This window comes from Schistocerca piceifrons, chromosome 5, assembly GCF_021461385.2.
Source record: "Schistocerca piceifrons isolate TAMUIC-IGC-003096 chromosome 5, iqSchPice1.1, whole genome shotgun sequence".
Lineage (NCBI taxonomy): Eukaryota > Metazoa > Arthropoda > Insecta > Orthoptera > Acrididae > Schistocerca > Schistocerca piceifrons.
In genome coordinates, this window is record NC_060142.1 from 345,330,503 (window position 1) to 345,351,849 (window position 21,347).

The following is a 21,347-nucleotide window of genomic DNA, read 5'->3' on the forward strand; positions in this document are numbered from 1 at the left end:
TAGCTACCCAACATTATCTCAGCCCGCATCTCGTGGTCGTGCGGTAGCGTTCTCGCTTCCCACGCCCGGGTTCCCGGGTTCGATTCCCGGCGGGGTAAGGGATTATCTCTGCCTCGTGATGGCTGGGTGTTGTGTGCTGTCCTTAGGTTAGTTAGGTTTAAGTAGTTCTAAGTTCTAGGGGACTGATGACCATAGATGTTAAGTCCCATAGTGCTCAGAGCCATTTTTGAACCAACATTATCTCAGTTTTAAAGGTGGACGAGGATAATGCTGCTACGGCTCAAACAACGGAATGCTTCCACAATGACAATGTCTACCTGACCACTTTGTTGAAACCAGTAACCTCTACAAATTTTTTTAGTAAGTGGCACGCAGTTTCGAGCCTGACTTCATATAAAGAATTTTAATGACGGCTTGAAAGCCTGTTACTCCGTTTGAAACTGAACCCGAGTATCACATAAGGTTATGAACCTGGCTTGTGTCCTGCAGTATATTCCCAGACACAGCTACTCCGAAGTAACAAAACTGAAATTTAAATTAGAGACTGACTGCCTAGAGTGTAATAAGTTGATGCTTATAGATCAAACCTTTGCGGGATAAATATCTTTATCATTTGTAGTCCACACTGTTTAATACACTATAAATCTATCTGCTGGTACGGTGTAAGAAGTGAGTTCCGATCACCCGATCTCCATAGCCACATGTCTCAAAGTACGGCAGTATTTAGTCTCACTTGTGGTGCTTACAGAATGTAAATGCCAGCGCTGAGCATTCCTGCTCTCTTATCATTGGAGTAATTGAAAGAAAATCCATGGAATATGTTTTTATGATGCAAATTTTAAGTACTGACAGATAGAGGTACGGGACACGTGGTGGAACTTATAACACTGCAACTGGTTTTACGTAGCTTATGCAATCAAACACCAAATTTGGTTTATTACGTACTATGCCCCAACAGAACAAATAGTCCTGTCTGCTACTGCTGTACCATAACCTTAAAGTTGGAGGCAGGTTGTGAAATAAAACTATCTTATTAATGCAGTTATGGTATAACGCAACAGAGCAGTATTACCCTCTGAGAGGAATTTTTGTTATGTTGACCGTGTTGTACCTAACGGAGGTGGCTTATCGGAAATAAAAGTCAGAATTACGTAAATATTCAAACAGTAACCAACAATATTTATGCCTATCTACACTGTTTAAAGAATAAAGAAAACGGTCGCCAGTCTAATTAGGCAAGAGAAAGATTAACATTCTTGTTTAAGAAAATAGGTATGATTAACTTCAATGGACAAACACAACCTATATTTTGCCACACGCGAGTGCAATGAACTCTGACACCTGCATATGTGCACGGTTAAGATTGGAAGCTGACAGAGCAAAACAGACTATTTGCATAAATATAACAGATAACATTACACACTATTACTTTTCACACATTTTCCTAGCTGATATAAAATCGTAAATGTAGTTCACTGCAAAATTATGAACTGATCACAGGTTAAGTCTCTCTTAGCTAAATACTATTTTATTTAGAATGAAAGTTAATTGGAATTCACTAACAGGTTACTTCTCACTGTCTTTTGAATAAAGAAATTACTGTTTTCATAAATAGTGGTCTTTCTATTTAATAGTTATTTATCATGAGCATAAAGGATAACCTGTGGATCCTGTTACACTATTAATATGCACTCTCATTACACAAAAGAAACAAGTACTTAGTAAGCATGAGTGTATAACTTTCCACTATTGCAGTTTTCCACTTTTACTACAGTGAGACAAAATGTTGACAAATTTGCAAGAAACCGACTCACTTTTTGCCATGGAGATTAGCCGAGCGGTCTCAGGCGCTGCAGTCATGGACTGTGCGGCTGGCCTCGGCGGAGGTTCGAGTCCTCCCTTGGGCATGGGTGTGTGTGTTTGTCCTTAGGATAATTTACGTTAAGTAGTGCGTAAGCTTAGCGACTGATGACCTTAGCAGTTAAGTCCCATAAGATTTCACACACATTTGAACATTTTTTTGTCTCACCTTTTAAAATTTACTACAGGCAGCACTATGATCATTAACTAAGCAAAACTTTATAAGCCTCAGTTTTAAGAACTTTTAATCTTTAAAAGAAACAGCAAATTGTCTTTATTACCACAGTCTTCTACTTTCAAGTAAATGATTAAATAGGTCATTTTGAAACTAAAACAAAAAAAAACTTTAAATTGGACTGTTTCCATCACTGGGAGTCTTTCACAAAACTACATTTACTACCTCCCACAATTTCACTAAATCCACAGTAAATCTGAATATTTCCTTCTTACCAAAGATCAAACAACATTATTTAATTAACTATTTGGGTTTGAGGCTTTCATTTTTTCTACAAACTAGGACACTCGGTAATCATAGTTGAAATGGAGAGGAAACTGAGAGGTGTTGTGATAGGGAAAAAATTTAGGTAGATACATGAATTCAATTATAAGTTACGTTATATTTGAGCACCCTAACACATCCAATGAGCTGATCCTTCACTGTACATTACTATAGTGCCCCATTACAGTGATTGCGCAATGTGGTGGCGATTGCATGTTGGTAGGTGGAATTGCAGGTAGAATTGCTGGACTCTGTCATTTCTTGGTGGCGATGACAGATACCAATTCCAGAATAGTTCAAGCAATTTATCCAACCATCCGAGGCATTGGAAAGAGGCAGGAAAAGCCTCTCTCGGAACCAGCACAATATAAAACTTTTACATGGGCAGTGCACAGTTTGGTAGCTCGTCCCGACTGACTCTTGGTTCCACCTTTTCTACCTAGCCAACCACAATTTGCGCGCGCTACACAGTTCCGTTCACTAAGAACCCAAAGTGAAGGTCAGCAGCTTACATAACAGAGAACAAACATTTTAAATAAAACAGAACCTTTGCACATACTGACATTTCTGAAAAAAATTGTTTAAACAAATTACAAATATATACAGTAAGTTTTTCTCTCCCTCCAATTGGGACAAAGAATTTAAATGACAAGTAAACTACATTGCATAGAATCAAATAATGACATCACAGTTTTTAACAAAGAAAGGAGTATACAATTTGGTGTTATCGATTCAAAACACGTTTACAGAAACTCTACGATGTAACATTAAATAAAACAAAAGGCAAAATAAATCAATAGAGCATTAGAGCTATGGTGTTACAAACTCATGAAAAAGGCATAAGTACAAGATAATTAACTCCAACGAATGAACATGTCCAAACGTATGAAAAATAGAATATATTTTTTGAAAAAAAAAAAAAAAACCCTCTCGGCTCGAAACCGGCAACGGCGAAATTTGTCCCGAGTAAATAGCATTGTTAAAAGTGCTTGTTTGCGTTTTTTTTTGTATGAACTAACTTGTATCTCAAAGTTTACTTGTTCATTGATTGAAGAAAGGAATAATAAGTAGGCTCATTGATTTTGTGCAGTTGTAAGGAACGTAAAGTTCAGAATAGCGTGTTATTATAATTTGAAGGACGAGAAGGACGGAATCTACGTTCAGGACGAGACGTGGTACCTGCGCGCAGAATTCCGAAGCCACCTGCCGTGCAGAGGCGTCTGCCCTGGTCACCGCACGTCAGGGACGGCCGGTGTCGATGGCTGGTCCCACGCACTCACACGTCAACGGCCGCCACCGGAGCGTAACCCGCCGCCGCATTAGGCGGCGCGGCGCGCTATTCGCGTCCAGCCGCCGCCGCCCACGCCACCCACGCCATTAGCCCCAGCCAGTGACCTGCATTATTCATAGTGGGTGGGTCCGCGGCCGACTTCTCGACCAGAGTCGCCACTCCCGCGGAAACCGTTCGCCGGCCGGCCGCTGTAAAGTTTATTTTAACCCGCCTCCTTTCTCTCTGTCTGCCTCCCCCGTTATTTTCCCTGCATTTCCACTGTGCCGCTGCCCCCCAACCCCTCCCACCCTCTCCACTGCCTGTCAACGCCCAGCTCGCTCCTCCCGGCCCCTCTGTTCCGGACGCGTTTATTAATGTGGCGGCGACCGTTTTCGATAAATAATTCATGCTCCGGTGACGCTTTCGCACCTTATTGTGAACATTTCCAAAAGTGAGCTGGCACACGTGATTTATGGTTCCGTAATGCGGGGGTGCGGGAGGTTGTTTTTATCTGCGGCCTCCTAGCGAGCAGCCACCGTTTGGTGCCGGCTCGGCATCGGGCTGTTAACATAACACTGTGAAAAAGATTTACTGAGCAATATAGCTGGAAAAATTCTGTCGCCTCCTTACACGCGAGCCGTCTTGAACCAACAGCTGTCGCAGTCTCGCCGTTATTTCTTTTCTTTCCTCCGCTGCATTTCCTTAAACGGCATGTATCCTTATAAAAGACCCTTGGCAGAAAATCCTAAGAAATTTTGGTCTTACGTCAAACCGGTAGGTGGATCAAAACAAAATGTCCAGACACTCTGTGACCAAAATGGTACTGAAACAGACGATGACAGACTAAAGGCCGAATTACTAAATGTCTTTTTCCCAAGCTGTTTCACAGAGGAAGACTGCACTGTAGTTCTTTCTCTAGATTGTCGCACAGGTGCCAAAATGATAGATATCGAAATAGACGACAGAGGGATAGAGAAACAATTAAAATCGCTCAAAACAGGAAAGGCCGCTGGACCTGATGGGATACCAGTTCGATTTTACACAGAGTACGCGCAGGAACTTGCCCCCCTTCTTGCAGCGGTGTACCGTAGTTCTCTAGAAGCGCGTAGCGTTCCAAAAGATTGGAAAAGGGCACAGGTCATCCCCGTTTTCAAGAAGGGAGGTCGAACAGATGTGCAGAACTATAGACCTATATCTCTAACGTCGATCAGTTGTAGAATTTTGGAACACGTATTATGTTCGAGTATAATGACTTTTCTGGAGACTAGAAATATACTCTCTAGGAATCAGCATGGGTTTCGAAAAAGACGATCGTGTGAAACCCAGCTCGCGCTATTCGTCCACGAGACTCAGAGGGCCATAGACAGGGGTTCCCAGGTAGATGCCGTGTTTCTTGACTTCCGAACGGCGTTCGATACAGTTCTCCACAGTCGTTTAATGAACAAAGTAAGAGCATATGGACTATCAGACCAATTGTGTGATTGGATTGAAGAGTTCCTAGATAACAGAACGCAGCATGTCATTCTCAATGGAGAGAAGTCTTCCGAAGTAAGAGTGATTTCAGGTGTGCCGCAGGGGAGTGTCATAGGACCGTTGCTATTCACAATATACATAAATGACCTTGTAGATGACATCGGAAGTTCACTGAGGCTTTTTGCGGATGATGCTGTGGTATATCGAGAGGTTGAACAATGGAAAATTGTACTGAAATGCAGGAGGATCTGCAGCGAATTGACGCATGGTGCAGGGAATAGCAACTGAATCTCATTGTAGACAAGTGTAATGTGCTGCGAATACGTAGAAAGAAAGATCCCTTATCATTTAACTACAATATAGCAGGTCAGCAACTGGAAGCAGTTAATTCCATAAATTATCTGGGAGTACGCATTAGGAGTGATTTAAAATGGAATGATCATATAAAGTTGATCGTCGGTAAAACAGATGCCAGACGGAGTTTCATTGGAAGAATCCTAAGAAAATGCAATCCGAAAACTAAGGAAGTTGGTTTCAGTACGCTTGTTCGCCCACTGCTCTTTCCACGAACAATACGAGACTGGAATAGAAGGGAGAACCGATAAAGGTACTCAAGGTACTCTCAGCAGTGTGGGATCCGTACCAGGTAGGGTAAGATGCAACGGAAAGCAGCTCGCTTCGTTACAGGATCATTTAGTAATCGCGAAAGCGTTACGGAGATGATAGATAAACTCCAGTGGAAGACTCTGCAGGAGAGACGCTCAGTAGCTCGGTACGGGCTTTTGTTGAAGTTTCGAGAACATACCTTCACCGAGGAGTCAAGCAGTATATTGCTCCCTCTTACGTATAACTCGCGAAGAGACCATGAGGATAAAATCAGAGAGATTAGAGCCCACACAGAGGCATACCGACAATCCTTCTTTCCACGAAATGGTTCAAATGACTCTGAGCACTATGGGACTTAACATCTAAGGTTATCAGTCGCCTACAACTTAGAACTACTTAAAATTAGCTAACCTAAGGACATCACACACATCCATGCCCGAGGCAGGATTCGAACCTGCGACCGTAGCGGTCACGCGGCTCCAGACTGAAGCGCCTAGAACCGCACGGCCACTAGTGGCCGGCTCTTTCCACGAACAATACGAGACTGGAATAGAAGAGAGAACCGATAAAGGTACTCAAGGTACTCTCCACCACACACCGCTTGCGGAGGATGGATGTAGATTAGATGTAGATTCGATCCGGCTACTGAAAGAGTACTCTCACTTCACTAGTGTGAGAGATTCACTGAACGGTTCTCTGACTGGCACATCATGTTTATAAGGTTTACGTACACTTATTTGTGTTCTTTTAAATTCTCAGATATCCAAGTGATTACTTGTTACTGACAGAAAAGGGTAGAGCAGTGTTTGAAGCTCTGGGCTCACATTCGTTAGCTGCGGAATCGAAACCCTGTCCGGCCGCACCATCGCCGCTGTTGTGGTTCTTTCAGTTACAGAAATCAGTGTTCGATCGAATGTATCCTACGGAACAGATACCGCCCATATCTATAAATGTGTGGGTGTGACGGTTGTTTAAAAAAAATGTGTGATTGCAGCACCAGCGTCCAAACTGCTACAGGAACCAGAAATCTGCGAGTAGGGGGTTAATGGGCGGGGATTGTTACGATGCGACAAGCGGGAATTTGGGAATTTGGGTCCGGCGGAAAGCGTGCCCGGATGGCCGAGGCGATTAGGGAATCCATTCTAGAGAAGTGGAACACCTGTGTTCGAGTCGTGATCCAGCACAGATTTTCTACTCTCGTCGTTGTGCTGCCGGAATGCCCTGTGCGTCTGGAAGTCATTACACTAGATTCTCGTTAACCCGGTCATTCCTCCCAGGTATGGATGCTGAATAATTGAAAGTGTCTTAAATTTCCTGTGAAAACATAGGGATTATACTTTATTAAATCTAAAGAGAATTCATTTTTATAGAAACTTAGCCCTTGATTGGGTACATACGAAGTAGTATCGTTCACTATGAAACATGTCCCAAACTTCCAGCTGTTGCAGTAATAATTTGTGATGGCAGTATTCTTTGTTACACAACGGCTTTACAAGCATTACAATAATGCTACATATTTCTGATTGTTGCATAACATACTCCAGGAAGATGTCTTCAACTTCAGCATCAGCAGTGTGAGATGTCTTCATATTCTCCTAATTCCTCTTCGTCATTACTTTCATTATAACTTCAATATACGTTTTTGACTATCTCTTCATTTGTTAAAGTTCGGTCATAAATAGTAGCTGGACCAGCTCTGTATTCAACACCAATGGCATTCAGCGAAGAACCTCCGCTCAACTTGTCTCCAATTCAGAGTTTCCCCCGCTTGATGTCTAGCATAAGAAATGGCTCAAATGGATCTGAGCACTATGGGACTTTACTTCTGAGGTCATCAGTCTCCTAGAACTTAGAACCACTTATACCTAACTAACCTAAGGACATCACACACATCCATACCCGAGGCAGGATTCGAACCTGCGATCGTAGCGGTCTCGCGGTTCCAGACTGTAGCGCCTAGAACCGCTGGGCCACATACCGGCCGGCCTCTAGCATAACATGTGGTCTTTTAGAAGCCATCTAAATCGTAAAGAAAGTCAGAATTTTAAACACGTACATCATTTTTTACAGTTGTAATTGACTAACAACACTTCTGAGCACGAGAACTCATTACACTATAGGTCATAACTGCTTGAGTGACTTAGAGACTGGATGAGGTCCGAATTGGCGAGAGTTTAGTGTATTTACTTTCTTTCTCTTACCCATCCCTTTTCCTTTCCATTCTGTTCACAGCAATTATTCACCTTTCAGATATGTTGATTCCCCCCTTCTGTGTCAAATGGCCATGGCGGCGGGAGACTAGCTGTAAGTTTCTTCTACTTCACCCACGGTGGAATTCCCATCTTCATCTAGGACGCAGTAGCTACCACTATTGATCGTTCTTAGTGGTGATCGTGTAAGTCATTTACAAATGTGTTTTAATGAAAAGGGATACAGATATTTAAAATACGTATTGTAGATAGATATCAACATCTTTTTGTTTATTAAGTACAAGAGCTTGACAGACTCATGCAGACACGCTATATTTCCGGTCGCTACCATGTTTCCAGTCATCTGTACCTCCTACACAGTGGTCAGCTGTCTAGGAGAGCCTTGAGAGAGAAGGATAGTGAACGCAAAGTCTGTCCGCCGTCGTTAGCTAGTCGACTGCGCGTCTTGAATGCTAAATGACATACATGTTCATTTTTGTTTGTTAATATTAATTTAACTAGGAACAATAAGTAATTCACTACCACCTATTGTCACTCATTGCAATGTGAATTGATCCAAACCATTACGCAGCCATTTTAAATTCCTCGCATACTGTTTACATTTCTGTCTGCGGACGCAAATAGCATGTCTTACTCGCAATATTTTGGAAATATACATTCCAGGACAAGTGAAGGTAAAATATCTTACTCCTACATACCTCTACCGTAGTGGTCATGGCGGTAAAAATCAGAGAAATTTAAACACATAAAAAGGCATGTAATGGGTCGACTTTTCCGTTCACATTAATTGCTTCAACTTACTTTAGCATATTTACCAGTAGCTCCTCTTCACAGACAGAGAAGTTGTTTCTTAATGGTTCAAATGGTTCTGAGCACTATGGGACTTAACATCTGAGGTCATCAGTCCCCTAGAACTTAGAACTACTTAAACCTAACTAACCTAAGGACATCACACACATCCATGGCCGAGGCAGGATTCGAACCTGCGACCGTAGCGGTCTCGCGGTTCCAGACTGCAGCGCCTAGGACCGCACGGCCACTTCGGCCGGCCACGTATTCTGTCATACAACATCTGGATGACTAACTTGAGTGCATAATGTGTTGTAATATTGTGCCTCTTTGTGTGACAGCGGTGTACATTCAACAGAAAAAACGCAAATGCTTCCAAATGTGTGCCAGTAGCACCATAGACACCACCTGGCTTAGCGCAAGAGCGATCACCTTCAACACCAAAATAAAATGTAGCTATACAGGGCAATGTAGGAGTCTTGAAATACAACTCAGTACACTTGTGCAAAACCGTGAGTTTAGGCACTGTACCCGTCGGTTTCTTCCAATGTGGCTCCCAAAGTATAGTAATCGATTTTTACCTCCATACTTTGAATTAACTACTTATCGCTCGAAGTATGTAAACAATGAAGAATATCGCTAATTAGGTATCAGTCATCGATGATTCCTTTCAGGCAAAAGGTTACTCGAAAAATCCTCGAGCCTTGCAGCTATCAGCCAAAACGCCTACATACACTATACAAAAGTAACTCTAGGTACTTTTCGGCTGCCATTTCCGTTGAAGGCGAAAAAACTATATTTGTTTGTACGGTTTATAGAAACCAAGTTTTATCGTACCACAAGAGCATTCTCGTCAGTACGCAGTAAGTACACTACACACAAAACTTCGCTTTATGCTGCTGCGGTGTCTATGCATTCCATTAAAAATTTTCCTCCGTCATCGAAAAGCAAGTGGGTGGAGGAGACGAAGAATGGAGGTCTCTGTACCAAAAGTAATTAATTTTTTCATGGAGATCATCCTGTTTTTTTTTCAGCCGTCGGGTACTCTTCGCTGTCGTAACCAAATATAGTTCTACGAACTAACTTTTGTTAAAATCGGCATATTCCATAAATTCTCCTCTTCGTTTACATTCCTTTCTAAGAGAATCAAAACACATGCTCGTATCTGGAGAGTCTGTCGATGTTAATGCACTGCTAATAAGGAATACAGTGGAATCGAAAATACTACAAGATTATGCTGTCAGTTAACGGTTTTTGAAAAATTTATATTATTCCTGGCTTCTTCATTTCTGACAGGAGTAGTAAAAAAAAATCTTCGATAAGTTTTATAGAACAGTCTAAATTTTAGAATGTCCTGTTGGCCTTTATGCACACCGACCGGATGAGGCTTTTGCTGCTAAATTACGCTCACAAGTCAATGCACCTTTTTGCAGAAGACTGAAACCACTCGTGAACACACGATATCGCTCGGGAACACTTAGAGACCAACTTCAGCCGATCTCCATCGTTGCTGAGGTGTGAAGTGGCAAAATCAGACCACTTCGCGGTAGACGACGTCATGCAATGAGTGTGACCTCGAGGTACTTATTTTGGCGGCGGCCACTAAAGTAAACATCATTTTTCGCGGACTGCCCTCTACACAAGTGATGATCTGCTCCTTATATTCCACATATCGTCGTTGCTTAGTCCTTCCTGCGTAATTTTGTTTCCAGTGCAGCAGAATTCCTTCACATAATCTACTTAGTAGCCACAACTTTGATATGAAGTTTATCTCCAATCACATTGCTGCTGTTATTCATTAGTTTCGTGTTTCTTCAGTTTACGCACAATTTATAGTGTGTCCTCATTAGGCTGTAATATTAGTCCCTCACTTTCACCGGGAACAGCAATATTTTCAGCAAATCTGCAACTTGTCACACCCAGGGTGGCGGACGAAAAACCGGCCCCGATGAAGACTAGTCGCCGATTGCGCACGACTTGTTGCCCACCGCAAACAGATACAACAACAAATAATAAACACGTAATAAGTAGATAATAAATGAATAATAAATAATTTAATGCAAAGGTCTATATTCACCTAATTTCATCATTAGGTGCTGAAAAATTATGTCCTTGTGGTTCAGTGCACTTTTGCGCCCTCCCTAACATGTTAATATAACCATTGCGCAACTGTGTCGCATCAGTTCTCAACATTTCATTACGTATACTGTGCTTCATGCCTTGTAGCGATATTGGGGTTACTTGCGTACACTTTTCCGTTATGCTGCCCCACAATAAAGGTCACACGTGGTTAGTTCTGGCGAACGTGGCTGCCACAAGCGTTTGCTGACAGTCCTTCCGTCTTTGAAAGCCGTGCGGAGTGGCCGCGCGGCTAGGGGCGCCATGTCACGGATTGCGAGGCAACTCCCGCCGGAGGTTCGAGTCCTTCCTCGGGCATGGGTGTGTGTGTTGTTCTTAGCATAATTTGGTTTAAGTAGTGTGTAAATCTACGGGCCGATGATCTCAGCAGTTTGGTCCCTTAGGAATTCACGCACATTTGAACTTTTTTTTTCTCTGAATGTTTTGTGTATTCACGAAGCTGACTAGCGTGAAGTGACAGGTCACCCCATCCTGTTGAAAGACAGCATATTTACGTTTGTGGGGTATCAACTGTGAGTAAAATTCCTCAAAGATTCTCATATACTCAAGCAGTTTTTACTGTTGTTTCAAAAAATGTTGGACCCATAATCCGCCTTGCTGATACAGCATACTACACACCGACTTTTTCACCATGAAGACGTTCCTCATTAATGGAAAAGGGATTGTTTGTTGGCCAGAGTTCTCATACCTTGTTAAATTAAACCAGGCAGCATCACTCATGAAATACCTCAGCGGATCGAACATTCCTACCGCGACTATTTGACATAGGCACGTATCCTGCCTCGGGCATGGATGTGTGTTATGCCCTTAGGTTAGTTAGGTTTAAGTAGTTCTAAGTTCTAGGGAACGGATGACCTCAGATGTTAAGTCCCATAGTGCTTAGAGCCATCTGAACCATTTTTTTTTTTTTTTTTTTTTTTTTTTTTGACATAGGCACGTACAGCAGTTTTGCTTTATCTTCCTCCTACAGTTCTTGGACACATGCCATGTTGTAGGGATTCATCCCAATATGATGTAAAATGCGTTGACGAGACCTAACGAAACATTCACTTGTTGAGACAATTTACGTCTCGACCTCTTTGGACTCTGGATCATTCGTGCTCGAATATCTACGGTTACAACCCGTGTCTGAACGGATAGGGCTCGATTCATTTTTCCGTGTGCAACTGGCCCCTGTAGTACGCCACTTGGTGACCAAATCCTGTAGAGTGGTCTTTGCTGGTATGAAAACGCAAGGAAAGTCTTTTTTAAAAATCTGCCGAGTTTTCTTAAATGTACCGGTAGACATGTACGCCTCTTGAAGAGGATGCATCTCCCTGAGATGACTTCGTAGGCTACGACGGCCGGTGTCATTTTGGATAAAATAATTTTTGGTATTGTGCTGAGTCATTGTAAACTACTAAAGCAACTGAACGGCTGATGTCTCGACCGACTTGCTGAGTTCCTCTTCAGAGGGCTTCATTGAAGTGGAGTCCGCCCCGATAGCTGAGTTATCAGGCTGACGGATTGCCGTCCTACGGGCCCGGGTTCAATTCCCGGCTGGGTCGGGGATATTCACCGCTCAGGGAGTGGGTTTTGTGTTGTCTTCACCATCATTTCATCCCCATCCGGCGTGCAGGACGCCCAGTGTGGCGTCGAATGTAATATGACCTGCACCAAGGCGGCCGGACCTGCCCCGTAAGGGGCCGCCCGGCCAATGACGCCAAACGCTCATTACCATCGAAGAGGACCGCAGCAAGTGATCGAAACGTAGGCATTTTACCTGTTTTAGTTGTTTACTATGACGCAACTCAATACCCAAATTTATTTTACCCAAAACCACGATGAGATATTTATAAAAATATCGTAACCAAGTAGCGAAGGCTTTCGTACTGACAATACAAAACATAGTCGCAGCAGATTCGAAACAACAGATGACAGTTTAATGGCGAGAGACGATGAGCAATCTAGTACTTGGAGCGGGATTTTCGTGCGCCCCCTCCTTTTTGAATAAGTTTGACAATTCCAGATGTGACTCACTGGTATTACAGTCCTTCGTTTTTAAAATGCACACTACTGGCCATTAAAATTGCTACACCAAGAAGAAATACAGATGATAAACGGGTATTCATTGGACAAATATATTATACTAGAACTGACATGTGATTACATTTTCAGGCAATTTGGGTGCATAGATCCTGAGAAATGAGTATCCAGAACAACCACCCCTGGCCGTAATAACGGCCTTGATACGCATGGGCATTGAGTCAAACAGAGCTTGGATGGCGCGTACAAGCACAGCTGCCCATGCAGCTTCAACACTATACCACAGTTCATCAAGAGTAGCGACTGGCATATTGTCACAAGCCAGTTGCTCGGCCACCATTGACCAGACGTTTTCAATTGGTGAGAGACCTGGAGAATGTGCTCTCCAGGTCATAACTCGAACATTTTCTGCACTTAGAAAGGCCCGTCCCGGACCATCAACATGTGGTCGTGCATTATCCTGGTGAAATGTAGCATTTCGCACAGATCGAATGAATGGTAGAGGCATGGGTCGTAACCAAACTGAAATGTAACGTCCACTGTTCAAAGTGCCGTCAATGCGAACAAGAGGTGACCGAGACGTGTAACCAATTGCACCCCATACCATCACGCCGGGTGATACGCCAGTCTAGCCGGCCGTGGTGGTCAAGCGGTTAAAGGCGCTACAGTCTGGAACCGCGCGACCGCTACGGTCGCAGGTTCGAATCCTGCCTCGGGCATGGATGTGTGTGATGTCCTTAGGTTAGTTAGGTTTAAGTAGTTCTAAGTTCTAGGGGACTGATGACCTTAGAAGTTAAGTCCCATAGTGCTCAGAGCCATTTTTTGATACACCAGTATAGCGATGACGAATACACGCATCCAATGTGCATTCACCGCGATGTCGCCAAACACGGATGCGACCATCATGATGCTGTAAACAGAACCTGGATTCATCCGAAAAAATGACGTTGTGTCATTCATGCACCCTGGTTCGCCGTTGAGTACACCATCGCAGGTGCTGCTGTCTGTGATGCAGCGTCAAGGTTTACCGCAGCCATGGTCTCCGAGGTGATAGTCTATGCTGCTCCAAACGTCGTCGTACTGTTCGTGCAGATGGTTGTTGTCTTGCAAACGTCCGCATCTGTTGACTCAGGGATCGAGACGTGGCTGCACGATCCGTTACAGCCATGCGGAGAAGATGCCTGTCATATCGACTGCTAGTGATACGAGGCCGTTAGGATCCAGCACGGCGTTCCGTATTGCCCTCCTGAAGCTACCGATTCCATATTCCGCTAACAGTCATTGGATCTCGACCAACGCGAGTAGCAATGTCGCGATACGATAAACCGGAATCGCGATAGGCTACAATTCGACCATTATCAAAGTCGGAAACGTGATGGTACGCATTTCTCCTCGTTACACGAGCCGGCCGGAGTGGCCGTGCGGTTCTAGGCGCTCCAGTCTGGAACCGCGTGACCGCTACGGTCGCAGGTTCGAATCCTGCCTCGGGCGTGGATGTGTGTGATGTCCTTAGGTTAGTTAGGTTCAAGCAGTTCTACATTCTAGGGGACTGATGACCACAGCAGTTAAGTCCCATAGTGCTCAGAGCCATTTGAACCATTTTTGAACGTTACACGAGGCATGACAATAAGGTTCACCAGGCAACGCCGGTTAACTGCTGTTTGTGTGTAAGAAATCGGTTGGAAACTTTCCTCATATCAGCACGTTGTAGGTGTCGCCACCGGCGCCAACATTGTGTGAATGCTCTGAAAAGCTAATCATTTGCATATCACAGCATATTCTTCCTGTCGGTTAAATTTCGCGTCTGTAGCACGTCATCTTCGTGGTGTAGCAATTTTAATGGCCAGTATTGTACATTTCTTAACACTGAAAACGATTTGTCAGTTTTTGAGCAACACTGTACTCTTATCAAGATCTGACTGACAGACACTCTGCAAAGTGCAGTCGCCTCCTACAGCCCAGCATGTAGTGTGCGAAAATCGTCGCCGGCCGAGGCGAGGCAGCTGCCAAGCAGAAGGGCACCGGGCCTGTTTGGCGTCATTTGTCAGCAGAGCGGAGCACAATGGCTGGCCGTCGCAGGGCACGGCTGCGGCGCCGCGGAACGAATTGACCAGCCCAACAGCCAGCAGCCAACAGCCGTCTGGCGGCCCGAGGAGACGCCGCGCGACGCGACGCCGTGAAATGGGCGGCGCCAGTGGCCCCCTGGGCGCCCCTACCGGCGTATGCCGCCGCAGTTCCGCCGAGCCCGGCTCGCCCACTCTCATCTCCCGGCTGCTCGCCGACGCTCCTCACAATAAAAGAGATTGGCTAAAAGTCTCGCGATGGCCGGCAAGGATTTCCTGTGTCCACCAGTTTTCCGATACAAACGCGACACGAAGGAGGGTCAGATAATCGAATGACGAGGCTCGATACTGTTGTTGTATAACGACGAAGCTAATTCTGCAGGCTATCTACGACAACGAAATACACTACGCGTTCAGGAATTGCTAATTTTCATGGGGAAAATTTCGAACAGTGAACTGTAGAAAAAGCAAATAAGAAACCTTGATGGTATGGATTTGTGGACGAGACATTTGTGGTTTGGTCACACTGCAAAAAAAGCTTTAGAAGAATTCTTTCATTAGCTGAAAGATGCCAGCTCTCTGGAAGTAAAGCGCAGCTATTCACAGAGGTCCAGGGTGAGTAGTACAGGCCGGCCGAGGTGGCCGTGCTGTTCTAGGCGCTACAGTCCTGAACCGCGAGACCGCTACGGTCGCAGGTTCGAATCCTGCCTCAAGCGTGGACGTGTGTCATGTCCTTAGGTTAGTTAGGTTTAAGTAGTTCTGAGTTCTAGGGGACTGATGACAGAAGTTAAGTCCTATGGTGCTCAGAGCCATTTGAAAGATGGCTATCCGAGAAAATAAGTGTCTGCGATCCAATAACAGTGGCGGAAAGGCAAGGATGTAAAACAATTCGAACACCAACTGTTACATATCTGACGTGTTAAAACGTGGCTGCATCGTATCTTTGAGGACACCGTGATGTTATCTTTCAGCAAGATAACGCAAGACCTCATTTTGCTCACGATATACATTAATATCGAGGGCCAGCACGTTCTACAGAACTCTCACCCTCGGAAACATCGGCCATGGATGCTAAGAAACTGGTACACCACCACTTGCCAGCATCCTTGCCAGCAGTTTCTACAAATCTCTCATCCACTGACCACATCCTGGAGACAACTGCCGAACGGTGGACGAACTGCCACTCACCAGCCACCCGTATGTGTCATCAAAGCTCAATTAGAGTCGAAGCGCAGCTGGATTAGGCCCATTGTTGTTGTCAGAGTTAGAAACAATATAAGCTTTGCAACCTGTGTACACCCAAACACCTACAGATTTTATGATTTTATCACGCATTTTTCCTGCTGTATTTTATATCCACATTACATAAAATTATGTTACTTTCTATCCTGATGGAGCCCTTCGACTTGGGTATTTCACGATATTAATCATGGCTGCATCATTGTAACTGTAGGCATTCGGTGAACATCAGTAACATTTCAACACACTCGGGGATGTGTATGCCATGTTTATTCCACGTCAGTATCCCGTTAGTTCGTACATCCCGATATGTCTTTTATACGGCAGTGTATAGATGCAATCTATGGAAATCTGAAAGCACGAATTCAAATAGTTTGGCCACACGCGGAGCACCCTCTCCTCCTCCATCATGACGCACATCTCAGATTACGCACAAGCACTGCAAGATGTGCAACAATCGAATGACTTGGGCTCATTGTTTCCTGTCATCCACCGTACAGTAACTATTTGTTCCCATCCGACTTTCATCTTTTTCCAGAACTCCTTCGAGGACCTCATTTCGATAGTGCCGAAACGGTGCAAGTAGAGGTGAGGTTTTGCCTGCGCCACCAATGTCAAACATTCTACAATGACGGTGTCAACCAACTGGTCTCTCGTTGGGAGAAATGGGTTGCTCAGCAGGGTGACTGTGTTGAGAAATAAATATGAATACATGAAGAATAAATATGTAGAATGTTAATAACGTATTTTTTTATTTAAAACGCTTTAAAAGGTTTCACATTAAAAATTCTGAGGCATTACTTTTCCATACGCTTTCGCACGATGTAACAGAACATAACTACGAACAGCACATTGAGGAGCGTTGACACCAGCAACTTTACATCTCGTCCGTAAGTCGTTTAGAAGGCCCACCAATTGAGTATTCAGGAAAACCAGTACACGTTTGAACACGCTACCTGAATGAACATTCTGCTACCAGAAAACCCATTTAACCACAGATTGCTACAGTGTATACAGCTTGTTGTAATAACACCCAAAGCTTTGAAAGTTTATAATTCCCTAACTAAATTGACAAGAATTCGATTTAAACTGATGTGTATACGTTTTAAATACACCAACTACATGACAGAAAATATAATGTTATATTCAAAACAATTTAGCTCGTTGTAACACTCGCAACAATAACTAAATAAACTTAGTTCATACTTCAACAGTATGGTTTTTAAGTTGACATACTTCAATAAATATTTCTGCTGTTTTGTTACCGAGAAAGACAGCTTCCATGAAAGACCCTGTATGTGCCAGAGACATCTACAGATACGTCTGTTGTAGTCATTATCTGTCAAATATGTCTAATTATTTCACCTCGACTGGCAATGAAGAAAATAAAAGCGAGTAAAGCAGAAGAATACAACTTTTTAGGATGTGATGGAAGAAACGTATAAACATAGTTTAAGGCAACATCATCGTCTCCTTTTACACTTAAGTAACTGACACATTCGTTTGTCTTGTAGAACGAAATTCTTTTTCCTCTTCGCTCAGTGGAGACGTTGCTAAGTTTGATAGGAGACGGCCCAGGCGTTGATGAGGAACTGTTGCTTCAGAACATTTTTCAATAAGTTCGAGCATCAGTAAAACACCGTATCGTAAGTAGAAAACCTGACAGTCGATGGACAAAGCCAGCTGTAGAAAAGGAATTGGGAATAATGAGAAGATACTGTATGCTATTGTCTGTAGGAACAATTTTTACTCTGATTCTTTGGTGACACATTTTTAGAGCATTTCTCTGTATCAGTAATACATCTTTTTATGTCATTAATTTTTTAACTGTTTTGATGTAGTTTTCCACATTTTCTTATTCTACGGTAGTGATGTCATTATTGTACACCTTTTCAACTCAAATCACTGTGTGAAAAATATGTATTTCCCCATCATTTTACTGATGAGGATTAGTGATGGTCAGCCCCGAAATACTGTAAGCAATAAATTTATGTACCAGCTTCACTTTATGAATAAATTCACTATTAAATACTATAGATTTTTGAAATTACAAGTCCCATCCTAACAGTTCACTTGTTTTATCTGTGAACATCCACAGCTTACACCCCACTGCAGTGATATGGGTCTGATGTCTTTCAACACTCCACTTCTAACATAGCGAGCTAAACATCATGGCAGATATAAGTATTGATACAAGGTATGGTGATATATACCGGGCCAATATCTGTTCTTCTGGTACTTCTTAGTATGACGTTTTTCGTTCTATATGGTCTGTTGTGGATGAGACTGTTTTTGGGCACTATGGCTGAAATTTGACAATATTCTGTGGACTACGTAGTGCCTTTAGCACGTTTATCTGGACATGAGTAAACAATAGCGTGCCCTCATAACCCAGCATGAATACATTGTCATGATCCCTCCGTTGCTCAGTAGCAGATCCGTTTCAGTTTGGGAGAATGAGTCATAAAATCATAGTGACTTTTGAAGTGAAAAGCTAGTCCTCTTCAAAGACATCTACTTAAATACCATTATGTTTATGCTCTCGAGCATCTTCATTGCTTACGAAGTTATTAAAATATCCCTAGGTGTATCATGCCGTCTGTGAAGTACTTTGCTGTTCTTGTAACCAGAACTTTTCCTGCAAAATTGACTTGTTTGGGGTGGAAAACTAAACAGTTGCACCTATAACTGCTTACTACGAGCTGGTACAGACGAATAACTGTAATCTTCAAGGGCAAATTTGTCTCGTCATAGAATAAAGAACTTACACATACTTTTTTGTTTAAAATTGATTTTATATTCTATTTTCATTTACCAAAGTCATTAATAGTAGCTTTGTTGGACACGTTAATTGGACACATAAAATGACGCTGTTGGTATGAATCTAATGCTAACCTGATGGAATAACTGTTTTGTAGTTAGTTATAAATCGAATGTTTACAATTTATTAATTTGTTTCGTTACTATAGCATATAAGTGTTAAGTAAATAACTATTGTTTATTCCATTTTCTGCCTCTTAAAACTTTCGAAAATCTTTTTCTTTTTTTTTAGATTTTAGAGTCATTGAAATTTGCCTTAAGTGCAGCACACACATTTAAAAGAAATTATGCTTCTTTTTATTCTTGTCAAAAATTTAATGTCTGTTATCAATTAAGAGTCACAGACTCCACTTAAATGTAATAATTACTTACATATTTGGTCACAGATATATTTAACGTTGAAAAATTGCAGTGACCGCACCCCTCTGTAGCTGGCAGAGGTGGCGCCAGATGTAGGATACTAACCTAAATCAATTTCACTGCAACTGGAATTTTTATTTCAGCCTATCATCACTTATGTGTAGCCATGTATGGAAGTGAAACATGGACGATAAATAGTTTAGACAAAAAGAGAATACAAGCTTTCTAAATGTGGTGCTACAGAAGAATGCTGAAGATTAGATGGGTAGATCACATAACTAATGAGGAGGTAGAAGGGATCGGTTGGTAGGACATGTTCTGAGGCATCAAGGGATCACCAATTTAGTACTGGAGGGCAGCGTGGAGGGTAAAAATCGTAGAGGGACACCAAGGGATGAATACACTAAGCAGATTCAGAAAGATGTAGGCTGCAGTAGGTACTGGGAGATGAAGAAGCTTGCACAGGATAGAGTAGCATGGAGAGCTGCATCAAATCAGTCTCAGGACTGAAGACCACAACAACAACATCATCACTTATATTCAAATTTTTAAAAATTGTGTATAAGTTGATGTTATTGTAAATCATTCAAAATTTCAAATTTTCACAGCCGCATTGTTTGTTGAGTGGAACTTCCTTATGGGTTTCAGCTGTACACCATTTTGAGAGGGATTACAAAAGCCTTCATATTAAAAACACTGCATATACTGAAAGTACGGTTATATCACACCTAGGCATCTGTTAGCAGCAACGACAAGTTGAGTTTTCACTTGTCAGCTGCTCATAACGGATGACTAGGTACACGAGGGGCATTCAGTAATGCAGCAACTTGCCAAATACGTGCCACACTGCTGTATTTTTTTCAAAAGTGGATAATGACGTTAATAAGCTGGTTTTTCAGTGTAAATTCTCGGTAGATATACGCAAGTTCCTTTTTTCGGCTGTTAGATGGAACCTGCCTCGTTATACAAAGTGATACGTCGCAGCGGAAATGCAAAGAGTATATTTCGTGAAACTCCCTGGTAGGTTACAACTGAGTGTCGGTCCGGGACTCGAACCCGGGTTGGAATTCCAGTCCGGAAAACAAATTTAATATTGGTTTGGTTGGTTTGTTTGGGGAAGGAGACCAGATAGCGTGGTCATCGGTCTCATCGGATTAGGGAAGGAAGTCGGCCGTGCCCTTTCAGAGGAACCATCCCGGCATTTGCCTGGAGTGATTTAGGGAAATCACGGAAAGCCTAAATCAGGATGGCCGGACGCGGGATTGAGCCGTCGTCCTCCCGAATGCGAGTCCAGTGCAAATTTAATACACCAGGAAGTTTCATATCACCGCATCTCCACTGCGGGGTGATAATTATTCTTACGGATAGATAAAGATGTAATGTGCTAGTGACGTTCAATGAGTAACGCAACAGTCTTTTTCTCGGCAAATTTCGGTAGAAAAAATGCAGAATTTGTCGTAGGACATCATACAATACTCCAGCTTCAGCCGCTATAGTTTCATGAAGTTCTGATAGGTAGTGACGCTATATATAGCCAGTAGTTGTGGTGCGTTCCAGCTGCGAGCTGCCATTGAGTTTCTTTTGACAGAAAACCAGAGTATCCCAGAAATTGATAGGCGCTTGCAGAATGTCTGCGGAGACCTGGCAGTGAAAGAAAGCATGGATAGTCGTTGGGCGAGGCGTCTGTCATCATCTTACCAAGGTCGCGCAAACTTGTCCGATTTTCTGCTGGCCACATACGTCTATGACTTCTGCATTACTGAAACATACGAACACTCTCACTCTTGGTCAGTGGCTGATACATACGAGTGGCGCCCCCCCCCCCCCCCCCCGGCGAGGCCACGTAGATGGCTAACACATAAAAAAAAGCACTCCGTCGTCAGGCCACGAGTGGCCTGCCGGGACCATCCGACCGCCGTGTCATCCTTAGTGGAGAATGCGGATAGAAGTGGCGTGGGGTCAGCACACCGCTCTCCCGGTCGTTGTGATGGTAT

The 21,347-nt window shown here is 43.2% G+C and overlaps 1 protein-coding gene across 6 annotated transcripts in view; it reads left to right on the forward strand.

The window, feature by feature from the left end:
* The window catches only part of LOC124798130 (hemicentin-2-like), a 1,906,233-nt gene that overhangs the window by 886,849 nt on the left and 998,037 nt on the right, over nucleotides 1-21,347 (forward strand). The gene's annotated exons all lie outside the window — the stretch shown is intronic.